Genomic DNA, 16,871 nt, shown 5'->3' on the forward strand with positions numbered 1-16,871 from the left:
TGATTGGGCAGGTAGCGCATATGACAGGAGGTCTACTAGTGGATATGCTTTTACACTTGGCAGTGCTGTGGTGAGTTGGAGTAGCAAAAAGCAACCTACAGTTGCTTTATCCAGTACAGAGGCTGAGTACAGAGGTGCAGCCATTGCTACTTGTGAGGCTATATGGTTAAAGAGTCTCTTGGCAGATTTATGTGAGCCTCTTGATGGCAAAGTTATCATACATTGTGACAACATGAGCAATATGCAGTTGGCAAAGAATCCAGTATTTCATGCGAGGACCAAACACATAGAGGTCCATTATCACTTTGTCAGAGAAAAGGTGCTGGATGGTACAGTTGATCTTCACTATGTGAAGACTGATGAGCAGGTGGCTGATATCTTCACGAAGCCACTTAGCAGGGAGAAGTTTGAGTACTTCCGGACTATGTTGGGAGTACATGGGATGAGCTTGAGGGGGAGTGTTGAGAGTGTTGATATCCCAAGCTCATCTACATCTTCATCGGTAGTATATCATGAGCTTGAGAGGGGCTGTTGAGATTCAAGCTCGATGTCAGTGTGAGCCAGCTATGCTATGTGCTGGCAGATTAGGTAGGAACATGTGTGAGACATAAATGACCGCGTGTCCAGCTGGTCATAGTGTGTGTGGACATTACATTAGGTTTACTTTGTAGTGTGGACATAACACTATGTTGTGTTCTCCTTTGTGTGTGTGAGAGAGATGGTGACTATGGCTTCTCTCCTTCTTTATGGTTGATGATTATGGATTAGGGTTTGCTTCTCTTGTGTGTGTTACATCCTGCTTCTGTTTTTTATCAATATGGATGCAAGGGATGCATTCATCAATGAAGACAATGGGGGCAATGTACATAATCAAATTTCTCAAGGGACACAAGCGGCGGTTAACCATGACACCCTCATGCAAATGCTTGTACAACGGTTGGAGACCTTAGACTCCAAGCTTGATTCTCATTTTGAAACATTATCCTCACGGATTGGTGTAATGGAGGACAAGTTTGGGAAGTCTCAAGCACAAGAAAAGCATGGGAATTATGATGACTATGAGCAAAGAAAAGGCAAGGGCATCTTGAATGAGGATTCCATGAAGGCCGTACAAGAGGATCCATTGGGAGCATCCACTCGGGGATTCATGGCGGATGCACGGAGACCTCTTGTCAAGGACATGTTTCCTCCTTCTTTTCATTCGGGTTTGTCTCACCTCAATGCATCAAAGGTTCCTACCTTTTCTAGGGCAATGCATTCAAGGGAAGAGGATGAGGTGTTTGTGAATGATGAGGAGATTGCACTCGATTGGAATCAAATGTCCTTTGCCCAAAGACAAAGGGATGCTCACGAGAAGTGGATGGAATTGTCGAATATCATCAAGAGGGATTACAAAGACTTTGCACAATTTATGGAGTCATACTCGAAGATGCAAAGATTTAAGCCCTCTACCCAACATGATAACCCATCCCACATATCTTCCAAGGATGTCAAAGACAAAATCTCACTATCAAAGTTCAAAGGTGACGGGTCATCTCCGCAAGAGTTGGAGGAGTGGGCTACCAAGCTTGACACCTATTTCCAACTTTACCCAAAAAGTGAGCGTGATATGGTACAATTTTCCTCCTTACATCTTGAAGATTATGCTCATCACAATGGTGGAGGCACTTGGTCAAACAAGGGAACACGCCATCAACTTGGGAAGGATTGAAGCGGGAGATGAACTTGGCCAGCTTTCTCAAAAGGGGATGATGGTGAGAGGTTACATCAAGAGATTTTTGAAGCTTTCAATGTACGTGGAAGGCTTGAGTGAAGACATGAAGATGAAAAAGTTTGTGCATGGGCTTGAACACTTCATCAAGGCGGATGTGTCGGCTCAAAGGCCTAGCTCTCTCAAAGAAGCTATGAGGTTAGCCGAACTCTATGAGCCAAAGTACAAGAGGTCTCAGCCCATGACCTTCACCAAAGACACACTCAAACCAACCACTACTTCTTACAATTTTGGGAAAGGTCCTACCTCTACATTACCATCCTCTAATCCAAGAACTCCTACATCATTTGGGGGTGGACAGCCAAAGAATGGGATACATCAATTTGATGCCAAAAAGAGTAGTGACTTCATGAAGAAGAAGCCCTTTCAACCCTTCAAGAAGACTCAAAGAATGGATGATCCAAAGATTGAGGAGTTGAGAAGCAAAGGGCTATGTTTCAAGTGCAAAGAGAGGTGGTCACCCGGGCATGTGTGCAAATCAAAGAAGATTGTGGCCACTATGATCCTCATGGATGAGGAAGAGAACAAGGATGACTCTCATGACATTGAGGAATGGGAGGATTGCAATGAAGAAGCACATGAGGAGTCACTTGAAGACCATTCTTTCATCACGGAGGATGGTGAGTTTCCGTTTGATCCGGGAGGTGGAGTTAAGGAAAGCCTTGTGGACGGAGACATGCCTACCAATGCAGAAATTTCAGCTTGCATATGCTCTATCTCACAAGAGTTGTTGGCGGGTTGCAAGAACCCAAGCACACTAAGGTTGGTGGGGACCATCAATGGGAGGGTTGCACATATTCTTGTGGATTCCGGGAGCACTCATAGCTTCATCAACTCTAAATCCATCAACTCTCTCAAACTCAACACAAAGAAGACACTTACAACGTTCCAAGTGCAAGTGGCAAATGAGGAAAGTGAGAAGACTAGCTTGGTTTGCCCTTCTACAAAAGTGGTTTTATCCTCTTCATACACTTGGGAAGGTGATTTGGTGGTTTTGGATATGGGTCCCATCGACATTATCATGGGGTGTGATTGGTTGGCTTCACTTGTTGGTGACATTCACATGAACCTTCAACAAGGTTTCATGAGCTTTCTACATCATGGGCAACAAGTGGTACTTGCTGCAAATGCACCTAAGAAGCTCTCTTTGATCACTCCAAGGCGACTCAAGAAAGAGATTAAGGATTTTGGCACTATCTATGTGTTACATGTTACCCAAGAGGGGATGGAAGGCAGTGGACAGCACATAGATGAGGAAATGGCAACTCTTCTTAAGGAGTATGAAGATATTTTGCAAGTGCCAAAGAGTCTACCACCTAAGAGGGAGATTGACCATGCCATAGTACTTGAACCGAATGCAAAGGTTGTCAACAAGCCTCCTTACCGTTTGTCTAAGGTAGAAAGAGAGGAAGTGGCTAAGCAAGTGCAAGATTTGCTTGCTATGGGTCTTATTCAACCTTCACAATCTCCATTTGCATCTCCCGTTCTCTTGGTGAAGAAGAAGGATGGATCCTTTCGCATGTGCATTGATTATCGTGACTTGAACAAGGTCACAATCAAGAATAGGTATCCCATACCTCGCATTGATGATCTTCTTGATGAGCTCAAAGGGGCAAAGTTCTTCACCAAGATTGATTTGAGATCGGGATATCATCAAATAAGGATGAAGGAAGGTGATGAAGAGAAGACAGCATTTAGGACGGAAAGGGGATTGTTTCACTTCATGGTGATGCCCTTTGGTCTTACAAATGCTCCGGCCACTTTTCAAGCATTGATGAATCGGATATTGGCTCCCCTTCTTTTCAAGTTTGTGCTAGTGTTCTTCGATGACATCTTGATCTATAGCAAGAGCAAAGGGGAACATCTATGTCATGTGAAGCAAGTGTTTGAAGTGTTGAGGAAGCACAAGCTTTATGCAAAGGAGAGCAAATGCACATTCATGGTCAATGAAGTGGAATATCTTGGACACTTGGTGGGTGAGAATGGCATAAGGGCTGATCCTAAGAAAGTGGCATGTGTCAAAGAGTGGCCAACACCAAGCAATACAACTCAATTGAGAGGATTTTTGGGATTATCTTCTTTCTATAGAAGATTCATGCAACATTATGCATCCATTGCGGCACCTCTTACCGACTTGCTCAAGAGGGAGGCTTTCTTTTGGGATTCCATTGCCAACAAGAGCTTCAATGAGCTCAAGGAGTTGCTCACTTCAGCCCCTATACTTGTATGTTCGGATTTTGCAAAGACATTTTATGTGAGGGCGGATGCAAGTGGTAGAGGAATTGGGGCAGTTTTGTATCAAGAGCATGGAGTCATTGCATTTGAAAGCAGAAAGCTTACCGAAAAGGAGATGGGGCTTCATGTTTATGAGCAAGAGATGCTAGCCATACTTCATGCCATCAAGAAGTGGCATCACTATCTTTATGGTGCTCATTTCAAGGTGAGAAGTGATCATAGGGTGCTGAAATTTTTCCTCTCCCAACCAAATCTTTCTCCAAAGCAAAAGAGATGGCTGGCCACACTTCAAGGATATGATTTTGAGATATCCTACACACCCCCGGGAAGGACAATGTAGTGACGGATGCATTGTCTAGAATGTGGGCATGCGCTACAACTTCAATCATGGAGGTATATAGTGAATGGATCAAGGGGATTCAAGAGGAATACCTCATCAATGAAGGTGCTGCCCATATTTATACCAAATTACAGCAAGGTGATGGTGGAGAGTTTCCTCATTACAAGCTTCACAATGGTCTCTTGTGGTACAAGGATAAGGTATATTTGGTTCCTACCTCATTCTACATACCAAAGGTGCTTCATGAGATGCATTCTTCACCACTTTCGGGCCATCTTGGTGTACTCAAAACCTATGATAAAGTGAGCAAGAGTTTTTATTGGAAAGGTATATGGGGACATGTGAAGAAGTTTGTGATGGAATGTGCTTCTTGTCAAAAGAATAAGGATAGCCATCAACTCCCAAGTGGTTTACTTCATCCATTACCTATTCCGGATGGTAAATGGACTCACATTTCTATGGACTTCATCACGGGTCTACCAAAGACAAAGCATGGATGGGATCAAATATTTGTGGTGATTGATAGGCTTACAAAATCAGCCCATTTCATTGCTTCAAAGACCACTTATGGAGCATCTCATATTGCCAAGCAATTTTTGGAACATGTATTCAAGATACATGGCTTGCCACTCAACATAGTTTGTGATCGAGATACCAAGTTCATGGGGACTTTTTGGAGGTCATTATATGAGAGCTTGGGTACTCAAATCACTCCATCTACGGCCTATCACCCTCAAACGGATGGGCAAACGGAGTGCACAAACAAATGGCTTGAGGTGTACTTGAGGCACTATTGTCATGACATGCAAACATCTTGGGATGAGTGGCTTTATCTTGCTGAATTTTGCCATAATTCAAGCAAGCATTTGAGTATTGGCATGTCACCATTTGAGGCTCTCTATGGATATCAAGTACATGTGCCATCGATAGCCTTCCATGAAGACAAAGTGGTCAATCCATTGGCAAAAGAAGAGTTGGAAAGAATGAGACAACTTCTTCAACTTTGCAAGGACAATATGAAGAAGGCTCAAGATGTCATGAAGGCTAATGCGGATGTTCATAGAAGGAATGTGGAGTTTCAAGAGGGTGATTATGTGCTATTGAAGCTTCCCAAGAGTCGGCATAACACTCTCAAAGGTGTAACCAACTCAAAATTGGCTCATAGGTATTATGGACCATACTTGATTATCAAGAGGGTTGGTGATTTGGCCTACAAGTTGGATTTGCCTTCTTCGACAAGGATCCATAATGTGTTTCATGTATCTAACCTTAAGAGGTTTATGGGATCTTTGCCTCAAGAGATGGAAGAGCTTCCACCCATGAATGAAGAAGGTGAGATCATTTATGAGCCGGAGAGGGTTATTGGCAAGAGGACAAGAGAGTTGAGGAATCGGAATATTGATGAATACCTTGTCAAATGGAAGCAATTACCCATGGATGAGGCTACTTGGCAATCATTGGAGTATGTCCAACAACATGGCTTACTTGTGGATGACTTTCCGTAACCAAGTGGTATGGTTTACTTGAGCAAATTGGGTAATATGAGGAGAAGTATACATGCTGTAATTTCTGGACAGCTTTGGGAAGGTCTACTATTGGGCCTATTTTTCTACTCCAACAAGCTTCATGGCGTATCCTAATGAAAGATTATGATGTGGGCTACATATGGCTGAGTGTACATATCATTTTCAGCCCAATATATGGAGTCTAAATGAAGGATTTTCAAGGATCTTCATCGACTAGAAGGGCTGTCATAACAGTCCCACTCATACACTTTGGGCTTGAAGCTTTGTGGACTTGTATACATCCGGATTTTCATTGTATATGTGCTTTGGATGTACTTGAGAACTCTTAACCACTTCCCATTGATTACATTAGAGTCTCATACTTTGAGATTGTACATGTTATTGATTTTGAGGACAAAATCTTTGGGAAGGGATGGTTTGTAATAAAGTAGGAACTTTATTCAATAGGGTTAATAATGGGACAAGTCCATGTATAAAAGAGGGGACTTGGACCATGGTTGTAACTTTTGATGATCATTTTTTTAGAAATGGAAACTTATGTTTCTTGGAGCTCATGGCTTCTCTCTTGGCTTGTGGAAGGCTATTTCCATTCTCTTGGTGAGAGACTAAACACACTTAGGCATCATGTTTACATGGTGATTACTCATATTTTTCATGCATTACATCCCTTCATTCCACAAATGCTTTACTATAGCAATTGGATCAGATTTTCCAAAAGGAAGGAGAGTCAGTTTCTGCCTTTTCAGTGAGGTATGAAGCCTTGTTCATCAAATACAACAAACTGCTTTACATGTTGTTGCTTCTTCTTTTTCAGCTTCTATGGGAGATTCAAAGAGTTCTTTAGCAATGGAGCACCTTAAGATGAGCAAGTTTATCATGGTGGCTTTGGATCCCCGCTTGCATGGAAAAGTTCTTAGCAAAGATCCCACTAATTTTAAAGAGGCTCTTTGTATTTCTTTGAAGAAGGAGGCCACTCTTCATATTGAGTCCACATTCCAATCTTCTCCAAGTGCGTCGACCCCACTACGAGTAGAGATAGCCTCAACATCTTAGGTACAAGCTCCATCCTTGGATCATAACATTGCACAACTTATGGCATAATTTGCTGATTTGAAGTTACACTTAGTCAACGCAAGGCCACCTAGGGTTCCACGAGTTGAGGATAAACCTAGGGATAGAAGTAGTGTCACATGCTATGAATGTCAAGAGAAGGGGCACTATTGCACTGAGTGTTTAAAATTGAGGAAAAGAGAGGATAAAAGTTTAGCACTTTTAGAGGAAACATGCTCAGAAGAAGAAGAGGAAACATTGATGCCATTAATGGCAAAAAGGGGTCGTAAAACTAGGAGCCAATAAGAAGAAGAACAACAAGAAGATAAATCTGAACAAGAGGAGAAAAATAAGAAGAAGAAGAAGTCATCTAGGAGAAAAATTGGACAATCTGACTTTCCTCTTGGATAAGGATCTCTTAGTTATGATCTCTTAACAGATCTTAGGGAGAAAACGGCACAAATCACATTTGGGTAGCTTTTGGCACTCTCTCCAAAGCTGAGAAAGAAATGAGGTAAGCTGGCTAGTACAAGGGAATCTAAGAAAAATAATAAGAGGAATAATGGGACTCCTATAGCTCAAAAGGTGGATATTGATGTAGGAGACGATGTGCCTGTGGATTGATGTCATTATTGAGGGGTAAAAAATTTCTAATGCATACATTGATGGAGGTGCGTCAATCAATGTCATGAGTGAAAAAACAATGAAAGATGCCTATTTAAAGTTATCTTCTACTAACTCTCCCTATCGCAACAAACCTGCTGATAATACTAGGGTGAAAACCTTATGAATTGTCAGGAATTTGGGAGTGGATGTATGTGGTATTTTTGTGCCTAGAACTTTCCCCGTCATTCCTACCAAGCCTGATGCTAGGGCTTACCCATTGATATTGGATAGGCCATGGCTTTGCCTGTAAGATTCCTCCCCAGCCTCTCAAGATGTCCAGCATCTTCCCCTGTAATCAAATCTCTCTTCAGAAATATAAAAGATCTTGGTTCAATTTTGGCCTAGAGAGAGATAATGTTCTAGAGAGAGAGTATTCAGTTTCTAAATATTTTTAGATAGAAAAATACCTCATCTTATTAAAATAAATTTCCCTGAAACAGAAGTTCAAAAATATTTTCAGAAGGTGCATTAGAAATTAAGTATAATCTGTTCAAGATGCATTATCCTGAGGGTCCAGATTTTTTTCGAAATTTTAAATTAAGGTTCCCATGGACCAATAAGATTCATCCAAATGTAGGGTGGAGATAAATAGAAGAATAAAAGAAAAATCTCCCAAAAATGAGTAAATACTCACATAAGATGAAGAGTTGACTAAGGACAAGGTTAATAGCTAAAAAAGAGAGATATTTAGATGAAATGATGCATTTTTGACACCTAAGTATGGGGGAATTCCCCTCATGAAGGAGGCACCTATTTCACATGCTTGAATGAGTTTTAAACTCCCAAATAATGAGATATTTTTATCTCTCCTCTCTCCTATTTCAACTAGATCCAAAAAGTGGACTAAACTGACCCAAAAATGGTCAAAATTTGACCAAACTGATCTGGAAAATTCTAGAATCAATTGGCTTGGTTAGAAGCTCACTTTTTCCTATAAATAGAAGCCTTCCCCTTTGTTGAAACTCAATAGTGTTTTGCACTGTTACCCTGTCTCTCCCAAGTGCCAAAAATAGTGAATTTTACTCATAATTCATTAGTTTTTGACCTTCCCTCTTCTAAAATATTGGTAGCCACTCTTGTTTCAAACAAGAGTAGAACCCTCAAACCATCAAGCCAAAGGAAAGCTCTCAAATTATCCATGTAAGTTGGAGATTCTTCTCTTTTCTATTTCTTTTATGGTTTTTAATGATTTTTGTCTTCTCTAAAATGAAATGATGTTATGTCTCATTGAAAAAAGGCATTCCCCACTCTTCTTTAGTAAATCCAACCATTCTTTATGCTAGCTAATTGATTATTGGATAAAATCAAGTTTTTCATAATGTTCTCTTAAATAAGTAGAAAATGTTTACACTAGAATGATTTAAATACTCTTGGTGAACTTCTAATTAATTTAGTGAGTTAAAAGTTGAAAAATGGTCAGCCATACAAAGGAATTTATGGTGAAATTTTTTAAAATTTTGTGAAATAAATTTTACCTTTTATTAATCAAAAAGAGTAATCCCCATCGTTAGATTATTCTAAAAGTGTCATTTTCATTCATGCATAGAAAGATGCATATTGATTAATTTGTATAAAAGAATGATTTTCAATAGAATTAAATTCTATGAAAGATACTTATTGATAATTTTTCTTATTATGAAAGTGTTACTTTCTTCATTATGGATTTTTATGCATAAAGTAATGCATAGAAGTATATATTTTTTAATTACAAAAGAGTTACTTTCATCATATTGATTTTTATGCATAAAAGAATATTTTTTATTATAAAAGTGTTACTTTTATCATTATTGATTTCTATGCATAAAAGTATGCATAAAATAATATTTTTTTATTATAAAAGTGTTACTTTTATCATTATTGATTTCTATGCATAAAAGTATGCATAAAAGAATATTTTTTTATTATTAAAGTGTTATTTTTATCATTATTGATTTCTATGTATAAAAGTATGCATAAAAGAATATTTTTTATTATAAAAGTGTTACTTTTATCATAAATGATTTTTATGCATAAAAGATATATTTTTTATATTAAAAGTGTGATTTTCATCATAAATGATTTTTATGCATAAAAGATATTTTTTATATTAAAAGTGTGATTTTCATCATAAATGATTTTTATGCATAAACATATGCATAAAAGATATTTTTTTTATATTAAAAGTGTGAAATCTTTCATCATAAATAATTTTTATGCATAAAAGATATTTTTTATATTAAAAGTGTGATTTTCATCATAAATAATTTTTATGCATAAAAGATATTTTTTTATATTAAAAGTGTGATTTTCATCATAAATGATTTTATGCATAAAAGATATTTTTTATATTAAAAGTGTGATGTTCATCATAAATGATTTTTATGCATAAAAGATATTTTTTTATATTAAAAGTGTGATTTTCATCATAAATGATTTTTATGCATAAACATATGCATAAAAGGGATTCTCTTATATTAAAAGAGTGATTTTTATCATAAATGATTTGTATGCATAAACATATGCATAAAAGATATTTTTTTATATTAAAAGTGTGATTCTCATCATAAATGATTTTTATGTATAAATGGATGCATAAAAGAAATTCTTTCATATTAAAAGAGTGATTTTGGTCATACATGATTTTTATGATGAGAAAGTGTGACTTTCATCATAATTAGATTTTATGCATAAATAATGATTATATTTAAATAAGGGTTCTCTTAATCCTCTATTTAATTTTCACAAAAAATAGAAAAATAAATAAGTAGATAATCTGGGAGAAGAAATGCTACCGTTTCATATTCACTAAGATGGTAATGAGAAAATTCAATTAAACTATCGAAGTCGGAGATCGAGATAAATGATTATTTTATTCCTCATAAGAAATTCATATTTTTAGAAATATGTACGCAAATATTCGTCGAATGAAATTTAGAAAAAGAGAAAATGAAATAGTACCTTTCGAGAAAGATAGTTTAGGAAGAACCTTTCCAGACCCAAAGTCTGATTTAGACTATTGACCAAGACCTAATTCCTTCATCAATTTCTATCAATGATGATGTGCCCAGTTCAGGGAAAATGTACTCAAATCCCCCACCGAATCTGAAACTAAGTTAAGACTTTTGATTTTGATCTGAGGATCAAGTTAACAGAATTCGAGGAATTCTGTTTGGAATTCAGACCTGGATCTAGAAGTATTGAGATATGGATTTAAGATTATTCATGGTTTTCAAACAAAATCAAAACTGAAAACTTGCATAGAAAGCCTGTTTTCTTAAAGGACTGTCTTACGCCAGAATGCTGGTGGAGGGAGCATTTGGCAAATATATTTATCTAAGGGAACTTCGATTGCAACGGGGAGTGTTCGAGGGACAGCTCACGCGGCAAAAACCTGCCCAGGTCTTGACCATCTTGGGTATGGTAAAAAATGGTGTGCTTTCGGTGTACGATGGGTGAGGGTTGACGAAGCAGTCCCTGCGTGAAGTACCAAGATACCTAAGGAGGATCCTGGAGGGTTTTGACCAGGCAATGCACGGGCTCCTGGTGCTTACACCCATACATATGTCGAGGAAGATATATATATGTATGTTGATGAAGTGATTATTGTAATCTGTTACTGGATCTCGTTGGCTGACTCCCAACAGAGAGTCCAAAGTGGCACTATTCGTGTGAAACAAGGGATTGAATGGAAATTTTACATTATGAAATCTGTGATCATATCTGTTTTGTTAATGGATTATTTTTATATTAAAATTTTAAAGAGGAGTGTGTGTGTATCTGTTTTCTAAAGCTAAAGTTAAGAAAGGCATTTCAATTATGGGTGGGTGAGTACTTGTTTGGTTCCACCGATTCCAGTGGTAGGGTGGTGGCTAACCCATGGGCCAGATGGTAGGCTGGAATCAGTGGTAGGGTGGTGGCTAACCCATGGGCCGGATGGTAGGCTGGAATCAGTGGAGTTTTAATAATCAAACTAAAAAATCTTAAGATTACGCTAGGATTCAAGTAGTTAGTTAATTCCCTGATAACCCATGGGCCGGATGGTAGGCTGGAATCAGTGGAGTTTTAATAATCAAACTAAAAAATCTTAAGATTACGCTAGGATTCAAGTAGTTAGTTAATTCCCTGATAATTTTCTCAATTGAGTGGATCAACGGCTGTGCCTGATCTTGATTAGGAAAAAAGCGTTGAAGTCACTCAGATGATCAAATTATATCAGCGATAGTTTCCTTCTATCTGGTTTATTCAGGATAGTTTAGAATTGTTCTCGTTATAGAAAAAATTGTTAAGAAAATTCAAAATGGTGGAATCATCCCCGCTTTCCGGGCATGGGAAATTTTTCCGGTTTCAATTTTTGGAGTGACCACCAGCCTAGTCTCGTGCCTGGACATTCGTGGGTGAGGCCCCGAGTGAGAAACCCTGCCCCGCGAATGAGGGGGCTGCTTCCACTGTCAGCTACTGGGAGTCCGGTGCGCGAAGGGGGCAGAGGGATCTCATAGTTGGTATCACAGCAGTAATTACCTAAATTTTTTAATAGAAAATCTGGGAAAGAAATGTTTTTCACTTGTTAATACTATGAGAATGAACTTCAAAAAAATTGAAAACTTATAAATTGAATTGGAAATTTATAGATGCACACCCCGAGCCTATCTGGAATTCCTGGACTCTCTCAAAGTCAAGATATGATAGCTTTTGCATTTGATCACCTCATCAACTCTGCTACGACGACCCGAATGAGCAGAGTGAGACTCGCTCGCCATTTTGAGAGTCTTTACTTTCTTGATGCGACGACGGTATATGTGGTTCTGTGGAGGACGGTGTATTAACATCAGTACCAGTCAGCATCAGAGGCTCAGACAAAATATTTCCTTGGCCATGATTCTAATAAGACTAGGGCTTGTTCAGCACGTTCTACTCTGTGATCATTTACCCAGGAACTTCAGAACTTCATGCCAATTTTTTAGACTTCTTAGCTGCTTTATCCCGAGAAATAGAATTAAAGCACCCCTTTGTGTAATGAATTGTGTGTACCATGGTATGTCTTCTTCACAGTTTCGGTTCTTTATGCGATTATGACTGAGGCGGTGATTCTGGAGCCGAGCTGCTCTATGTACATATTGCAACTTTTATATAAATATAGAAATGTTATCTGGAGAAAAAATTTCCTATTGTATAAGTGATTGTTTACGGACGATTTGATAAAGAAAAATCTGTTATTGGACATATGTCATAGATCTCCAATAAGATCAGTGTCTTGTTTAAGAAATTGTTTTCCGAACCTCTTAAGTCTTAGGATCTCGTGGATGATATCAAAATAAAAATTTAATAATATATAAATTTTTGGTAGAATCATGAGACGAGGAAACCGTGGCCGTCAACCAGACCCTCTCTTTGAAGATGACGAGCTTGACCCTGATGTTCTCAAGGCTCTTCCTAGGACTCAGCCAAGACCCTTCAAAAGGAGAAGGGGAGAACCTGGGCGAGGCTGTGGAGAAATGGGTGGAAGCCATGGAAGAATATTTTGATGTCACAGGCTATAATGAGCGGAGCAAAATGGCTCTTGCCTGGCTGAAAATAGTGGAAACAGCTAGGGTAGCATGGAGGAACCACTGTGACACCAACTGTCTGGACAGAAATACTCAGTCCTGGAACGACCTAAAAACCTATCTAAGAAAGAGATTTTGTCCCCCTGGATTTTTGGAAATCAAAATGAACAAATTCTTAGAGCTAAATCAGGAGAGAAAAACCATCGAGGAATACCATGCCTTTGCTCTTCTACTCAAATATTCACCAGCTCTAGATGAAGAACAGCTCATGGCCAGGTTCATTCGGGGAATGAACGAACCCTTGGACACACTGGTCAAAAATGCCAAGCCAGTGTCCATGGCTAAAGCAGTAAGAATGGCAAATGATTTTGCCAAGCCTTTGTAGTAAAGGTCCCGCCAAAGCCTGCACCCTCTAACTTTAAAAGATTCCAAGCCCAGGGAAGTACTTCAAACTTTCCACCCCCGAAGAGGCAGCAAGGCCCGAATCAAAATCAGGATGCAGGAAGGTTCCAAAGTGAAGGAAGACCCTTCCCCCAGAATACTTTATCAGGATCCCCACCTCTTTCAAGAAATCAGAAGGATGAGCTCAGAAGTGAAAACCGATGTTTTGGATGCCAAGGTTTTGGCCACCAACTGAAAGACTGCCCGACTCCTGCCATGTCCAGGGGACAGGGAAGTCAAGGACCCCGAATTCAGAGACCAACCCCTTCATACGAGTCTAATCAAGGTCCGTCTCGCCCAAGCCAGGGAAACCCAAGAACTCCAGCTCAGCCATCCGCCTCCGTCCAGAGTAACCTCAGAACTGAGGCAACCAAAGAGAAAGAGTTCCACTTCAGACTGCAACAGCCATAGCAATCACAATTTCTGATGTAGTAGAAGAGGAAAGAGGGAAGATCTTTGCTGCAATTGAAAACCAAGGACCTAACTGCCAGTTCTCAGTCATCCATACTCTAGCAAAATATCAAGGTAAGCCTTTTAAGCTTTTGATTCAGGCAGTTCACATTCATTCATTTCCCCTGGATGCTTGCGTAAAATCTAGTCTTAGAACAGAAATCAGGGAAACCTATGCAAGCTAAATTGGCCAGTGGGAAGATTCTTTTCACTCACCATGAGACAGAACTTATCCAGTTCAATCTAGATGGTAATGTAACCGAATGTCAGTTCAAAGTCTTACCTCTAACGGGATCCTTGGAATGGATTGGCTCCACAAAAATCAAGCTGACAAACACTATCACAATGGAACCATTTCCTTCCATGACCTTCACGGGAACAAAGTTCAAGGAATTGGAGTTTTCGGATCCCCAGACCTTCACTTAGTAAAAGCTTTCAGGTTGCTGAAAGGACTTAGGAAGAAACAGCAAATTTATGTTGTCAAAATGAACCCAGTAGACTCAAAGCTTAAGGCTAAAGAACTAGAATCGTTAAGTGAATTTGATAATCTATTCCCAACAGAACTAATTGAAATGCCTCCAATTCAGGAAGTACATCATGTGATTGAATTAACCCTTGGAGCTCAGCCAGTAGCCCTGCACACGTACAAAATGCCAGTTCCTGAAGCCATCGAACTCAAGGAACAGCTTAGACAACTATTAGAACAAGGGTTTGTAAGACCCAGTGTTTCACCTTGGGGTACGCCAGTTCTCTTTCAGAAAAAGAAAGATGGAACGCTTAGACTCTGTGTGGACTACAAAGGTCTAAATCAGCTACTGATAGTTAAGAATAAGTATCCTATCCCAAGAATTGATGAGCTTCTGGACAGGCTAAATGGAGCCCAGATCTTCACAATAATAGATCTCAAATCTGGGTATTACCAGATCAGGATCAATGATCAAGATATACCGAAAACAGCCACATCAATACTCGCTATGGGCATTATGAATTTACTGTCATGCCGTCAGATTAACTAATGCCCCAGCTACATTCAATCGCCTAATGTAGGACATCATCAGAATACTTGGATGATTTTATTCTAGTTTTTTTTTATGACATTCTGATTTACTCAAAGAATGTAGCTGACCATGAGACTCATGTCTGGAAAGTTCTTGAGATTCTAAGGAAGCACCAACTCTTTGCCAAAAAGAGAAAATGCACTTTCTCTGCCGACCACATTGAATACTTGGGCTTGGGCTTTCTGGTATCCAAAGACGAAATTTCTCTCCAGATTTTGCAAAAGTCCAAGCAGTCATAGATTGGCCTCTAAACCAAAGACAGTGAAAGAAGTCAGAGGATTCTTGGGATTGACTGGCTGGTATAGAATTTTTATACCAAAGTATGCTCTCAAAGCTTCCCCCTCACTAACCTTCTCAAAAAGAATACCCCATTTCAGTGGTTTGCCAGGTGCCAGAGTGCTTTTGATAAGCTGAAGACCGCCTTGGTAACCAGTCCCGTTCTAAAGCTACCAGATTTCTCTCTACCCTTTGAGGTAGTAATTGATGCAAGTGGTTTTGCCCTGGGAGGTGCACTCATGCAAGAAGTTCATGTAGTGGCCTATGAATCCCAAAAGCTCAGAACACATGAGAGGAATTATGCTGTCCATGACCTAGAACTACTTTCAGTAGTATATGCCCTGAAGTTATGGAGACATTACCTACTAGGACAAAGATTCACTTTGATGACAGATCATCAAAGCTTAAAGTGGATCTTCACTCAGAAGGATCTTAACATGCACCAAATAAGGTGGATGCAGACCCTGCAGGAATTTGATTTTGAAATAAAGTACTGCCCAGGCAAAGAAAATGTGGCAGATGCCCTCAGTAGAAAAGCCTCCTTGCTTGCAATTACTGTAATATCAAATCCCTTGATTATTGAAGCAAGAGAGAAGATCATTCAGGATAGATTCTTTGGCCCTATTGCTACCCTACTTATGCAGGAAAGCAAAACTCCACAGGAGTTGAACAGAGTTCAAGGGTACAGCCTGAATGATGGCATTATGTATTATAATCGTATGCCATGTAATCGTAGGCCATGCAATCCCAATGATGAGGGAACCAAGGATCAAATTCTGAAGGAAGCCCATGAGAGCCTTATAGCAGGACATCCAGGTTTCATCAAAACCTACATGTCTGTAAAGAAAAGCTTCTTTTGGCCTGGTTTGAAAAAGGATGTACTGAGTCAATGTCTGACATGCCAGAAAGTCAAAGCTCAAAGAGTAAAAATGCTTGGGAAGTTACATCCATTGGGGACATCCCCCAGATGAAGTGGGAATGTATCAGTATGGACTTTATTACTAGATTACCTTCAGTGCAATCAAGTTACAACTCCATTTTTGTGGTAGTTGACAGACTAACCAAAGTTGCCCATCTGATCCTAATAAAAGAAACGTACACTGCAGTGGATGTGGCCAGAGTGTTCCTCAAAGAAATCTTCAGATTGCATGGCCTACCCACCAGGAGAATAGTAACTGATCGAGATCCCAAGTTTACTTCAAGGTTCTAGACTGCATTTTTTGAAGCAGTGGGAACTTTCTTGGATATCAGCATAGCTTATCACCCTGAGACCGATGGTCAAACCGAAAGGGTAAACCAAGTAATCAAAGATATACTTCGGTCTCATGCTGCAAGGAACCCAAGAAGTGGTTAAGCTATCTGCACCTAGTCGAGTTCGCCTACAATGCTTCTTATCACAGAAGTATCGAGATGAGCCCTTTTTAAAGCTCTGTATGGACAAGATTGCTTAACTCCATTAACTTGGTCTGACCCATTGATTAGGTTCGAGATGTCCAGATAGATGCTTGACGACATGGAGCAGCAGATGCAGTCAAT

Source organism: Cibotium barometz, chromosome 5, assembly GCF_041138505.1.
Source record: "Cibotium barometz isolate CiBa-2024 chromosome 5, ASM4113850v1, whole genome shotgun sequence".
Taxonomy (NCBI): Eukaryota; Viridiplantae; Streptophyta; class Polypodiopsida; order Cyatheales; family Cibotiaceae; genus Cibotium; species Cibotium barometz.